Source organism: Oratosquilla oratoria, chromosome 10 (genome assembly GCF_046742065.1).
Source record: "Oratosquilla oratoria isolate Oo_2021 chromosome 10, ASM4674206v1, whole genome shotgun sequence".
Taxonomy (NCBI): domain Eukaryota; kingdom Metazoa; phylum Arthropoda; class Malacostraca; order Stomatopoda; family Squillidae; genus Oratosquilla; species Oratosquilla oratoria.
Genome location: NC_134786.1, coordinates 63,690,102 through 63,695,101, shown reverse-complemented (window position 1 = coordinate 63,695,101; position 5,000 = coordinate 63,690,102). Strand labels below are relative to the sequence as shown.

The 5,000-nt window shown below is 44.1% G+C and overlaps 1 protein-coding gene across 1 annotated transcript in view; it reads left to right on the top strand.

The window, feature by feature from the left end:
* The window catches only part of LOC143029021 (pituitary homeobox x-like), a 76,718-nt gene that overhangs the window by 1,090 nt on the left and 70,628 nt on the right, over nucleotides 1-5,000 (top strand). The window lies entirely within an intron of this gene.

Sequence of the window (5,000 nt, the reverse complement as noted above, 5' to 3'; positions counted from 1 at the left end):
GCGAGCGCCGAGGTCAAATCGGGTCAGGTCGGGTCACACCTTGCCCTCTCCCTCTCCCTTTGAACCTTCCCCTTCCCTCGTACAATCTTTGTTTTCATCCTCTACACCTTCCGAGGACGAGCATACGTCGTCCTTGGCGAGTATTTCCTCTCCGTCAGTAGCCTGCCACCTGATCCTCAACCTTGACCAAACCTTCCTGGTCATAGTCTTATTCCAGCCCCTGACTACGTCAACGTCGGTTCCTGACAACGTCAGCATTGATACCTGATTTGTTAGCCTCATGTGTCAACCTACTCTCCCCCTTACTCCCTTTGCTTCCAAGGGAGGCTGAATAAAATCACCTGGCGTCAGCCAGAATATAAAGAATATTCGTTCGGAAAGGGATGATAATGTTCTTCCCCCCTCTCTCTCACCCTCCTCTCTCTCACCCCCCTCTCTCTCTCTTTCTCTCTCGCTCTTTTTCTCATTGGTCTTCTGTCATGCCTTTTTTTTTTTTACCTTCTGAAATTTCTGTCGCTTTAACGGTAACGCTCCCAAGGCTGAATGATATCGTCTGGCGCCAGCCGTGATCAAATATATCATGTAAACCACCGTAGCCATAGGTTAAACCGAAGAGGTTAACTCCCTTCACTGTTGTCTCCGTGGTAGCCACTGCAGGATTTCGCTCTACGCCCTTGACCTTAGTTAAGCCTTGCCCTTAGTTTAGACTTGGCCTTAGTTAAGCCTTGGCCTTAGTTAAGCCTTGGCCTTAGTTAAACTTTGCCCTTATTTAAGCTTTGGTCTTAGTTAACTCTTGCCCTTAGTTAAGCCTTGACTTTAGTTAAATCTTGACCTTAGTTAACCCTTGACCTTAGTTAAGCCTTTTTACCTTTCTGGTTAAGGACTGAAGTGGGAGAGAGACTCCCGCCGCTCCATTGAGATGCTATCACACTGGACTATTCTTCCTCTGACCTCCAATTAATCGGAGGTACCGCCCACCTCCATCACTTTTCCCGCTGTAAAATCACTATGGCAAAACTATTTTGTTTCCTCAACAATTTATGTACAATGTCATCTGATATGCCGGAGAAAATTTATTATTTTCCTCCAGGATATTTTCCTCCAGGATTTATTCCTGGAAGCCGCGGACTGTAAATCTGCTCCAACAGTTGAAGGAAAAATAGCCCAGCGTGATAACGCCTTCAGTCATAACAAAGATCATATACTATGATGTTAACCCATTCAACTCTCAGATGTGATCCAAATTTAATCGAGATATGTTTAACCCGTTTAACATCTACAGAATGTTTTCGATTAACGGTACCAAGGTATTAACTTAACTAAGGCTGAGGAATAGAAAGGCAGGGAGGGATGGAGGGAAGGCTCTTTGTAACAAAGGCGAGCAAAGGTTTTCCCAGAAATTACGTGTTAACCCTCCCCCATTTCCTCCCTCCCCCATCCCCTCGTCTTTCTAAACTTAACTAAACAAAGTTTCTTAACTTAGGGCCGGTTCACACTGGGCAGATTATCGTCAACTTTTGACTTCGTTTGAGTAGAAACGCCTTTGGTTGTCATTTTTTTTTTCTTTCGAATCTCCAAATGTCAAATTACCTTTGTGTCTTACAATGAGAATCTTATTGACGAACTAAAAGGAGTTTAAACTTATGCGAAAGTTAGACACAGTATTGGAATATTCTTAGGAAAATCTAGAATGTTGTAACTAAAGTCTTTTTCCAGCTATTCAAACTCGCAACAAACGTTCACAACAAACAAACAAACGCAAGTGGTCAACCCATCTATCTTTTTCCATGTCTCTCAAACTCCATTCGATTCCGCTTTGCAGTTTATCCTAATCTTCCAAAGAGAAGAGATTAACCCCAGGACCGAATAGAAGCTTCCCGATGTTCATTAAAAGGTTAACCGTGGTTTATATTGTGCCCAAGCCTAAGCGCAAATTGAGGCACAGGCCACACAGGCGACGCAGTACAGTAAAGGCAGACTTCCTGTTGCTGAACTGAGGTACAGTTTGAACTACTCCGTCACTTGTAATGCTGAAGCAGTACATTTAGAAGCATTTCAAATTAGAAAGAAGTTCTAACTGTGCTTCAATTCAGCAACAGGAACTCTGCCTTTGCTCTGTGCTGCGTCGACTGTGTCGCCTGCGTCTCAGTTTGCGCTTAGACTAAGCGTGTTTCTTCAGTACCCGAGTTCCCATTTGGAGGTTCCTCAATTTTTTTTACGAGAAGACTTCGGCTTCTTTGTCAGCTCTGTCTGTGGCTTGCGAAGCGTCTTCTCCTTTCGTCGAATAAAATATTTTCGGCGTTGACCAGAATAAACACGTACAAGATCTAGTAATGGGTTTGAATAGATTTAGGAAAATAGGCAAGAGCTGGTTTACCAAATGAGTGGTTAACGAATGGAATAGACTTAGTAACCATGCAGTTAGTGAGCGCTGAAATTATTGCTTTGAGAGAAGAAGAGATAACTTTATGGATGGGGATGATAGGTGGAAAGGGACTTGGAACTACCTAGTGTATGCCTTATGGTCTCTGGCAGTCTCTTTCATTCTCATGGAAGACGACGAGAAGCGAGGGGATTTTGTCTTCAGGCGAACAGAATCCTATGGTGTTAAACGGAAAATAATATACAAAACTTAATCACTTGTGAACGGGCTAATGGATCAATCTTAGCCCTTTGCAAGGTTTAGGTTTTTTCCTAGGATTGTCTAGGATTAGCCAGGATGAACATCTAGAATGGCATAATTGGACCATGATGGAGTAGTTTTGTCTTCTGACCAATGTATCAATCAGCACCCAGACCCCTAAGCCACATTTCCCCTTATTTAACTTCTTCCCACACATCCGCATACTGAGTGGGAATTTCCCTTTGCTGGGAAAGAAAGAAAGAAAGAAAGAAAGAAAGAAAGAAAGAAAAATCCTATGACTATTTTAATCTCCTTCCGTGTCAGGACCACATCTCACCAGAGACTGAGTTTATCCCCTTCCGCCGGGCCATTTTGTTCATCTTCCCGGAACTCCGGCGTTATCAAAGATGCCTTAGCATATCCATTGACACTATTCCTTTCATCATGAATGCCATAGAGATTTACTCACTTATATGACACCCTAACTATACTGAAAGGTTTAACCCACAATCGAGGATTACCCAAACCAGTTCCACGTGATTATATCATACATATACTTTCTATAATCGTACTCTACCCAACCATGTGGATGCAACCTTAAAACCTGTAATGTGACCTTAGGTCCTGTGGTGTACGAGTACTCAGACTTTCCTCGCATATCCGGGGCTATTTTTGTGCGGATGTACACCCCAGCACGGCACTACTACATGGGAACTCTCTCTTGTGTATACACTCTCTGATGGTATAGTCTCATATGCTTTCTTCAAATCCAGTTTGCTCTTTCCTATACTTGACCGTAAACATTTTTTTGCGTCTTCATACCTCTGCACAGCCATGGTACATGCGACTCCTCATGGTAGTTTCATATACTTTCCTCAAGTCCAGTTTGCTCTTTCGGAACCGTAACCACCATGACTTCGCTTGCACTTCTCTAGGTCCTGTTTTTTTCTACTAATCATTACAGTAAGATGAGGTACAGCTTAGCTCAAGCACAACCTAAGACGCAGGCGACACAGGCGACGCAGCACAGAGCAAATGCAGACTTTCTGTTGCTGAATTGAAGTATAAGTTGAACTTCTCTCTTGCTTGAAATGCTGATGCAGTACATCTAGAAGCATTTCAAGTGAGAGAGAGAAGTTCAAACTAAACTTCAGTTCAGCAACAGGAAGTCTGCCTTTGTTCTTTGCTGTGTCGTCTACGTTTCAGTTTGTGCCTAGGCTTAGACTGGGATGATGCCTGTATGGTGTCCAACATGAAGAAACCGACAATGGGTTTACTGTCCCATCCCTCAAATAATTGTTAATATGCAAATGTAGCTCTTTTTAGTTAAGCGCAAATTACAATGGGACCAATAGACGGTGTATCTACCAGTAGTGGCCCTACAAAACGGACATCAGATAGAATCATCTCCCAACCATCCATCTTTAGATCCCTGTTAGGGGTGCAACCCTGAGGGGCTAGCATTCGGTCTTAGGACTGAAGCTATGACTTTTTTCATCAATTTCTGATGTATTCTACATCTTGCCAGGTAAAAGAAAGAAAGAAAAACACGATAGTATTTTTTCTCAGATCCGCATATACAAAATCAACCGTGGTTTCAACATTACTATTTCTTCTTCAGCTGCCTATTTTCTGCCCTTAGGATGCACGCTGACATTTCTTCCCTTTGTGCTGAAGGCAACAATCTTCCAAGCGAGTCTCTCCTAACTTTGTGTTCTCCCTTCCTCACTTCAGGCACCAGTTACACTACATAGGGCCGTTCTTGATAAAGACAGCCCTGCTTCTGTTTAGCCGCATGCACGTCAGGTCTGTTTCATCCCGCCAGGTACTTTTATTCTCTCACTTTCCGTTCTTTTACGTCCCACTTTTTCTTCCTCCTCCTCCTCTATTTCTTCGTTCATGAGAAGACCCTCACCTCACCTAGGTTCTCTCCTCTTGTAGGCCCAAGAACTCGAGGTCCTTTTGGGACGCGTTGAGTTATGCTTCCTTCTGTTCTTCTCCAACGGTTTTCGGCGCGTCGCCATCGCTCCTTTCCCGCCGGCCCCGGCCTCAGCACCCCGTCCTCCGTCCATCTCCCGACAAAATCCACTCCCTTTTTCTGCCCTGAAACCGCCTTCCTTAGCCCCTTAATTCACCCCTGCATACTAAACTCCCCCTTCATCCGCTGGCTGTACAGCTCCCTCTCCACCTCATCCGGGGGTCGTATGTCTCTGTCGCCAAGATGATCGGAGACCTGACGCCGCCTCCACCATCTTGAAAGCTCCCGGCAGCTCTTGGCACTCCCAGTGCCACAGGCATCGTCACCAGTTTCTACTGCTAATACTGCTATTGCTATAGTAGTTGTTACTGCTACTAATAATACTTATGATTAGATAGA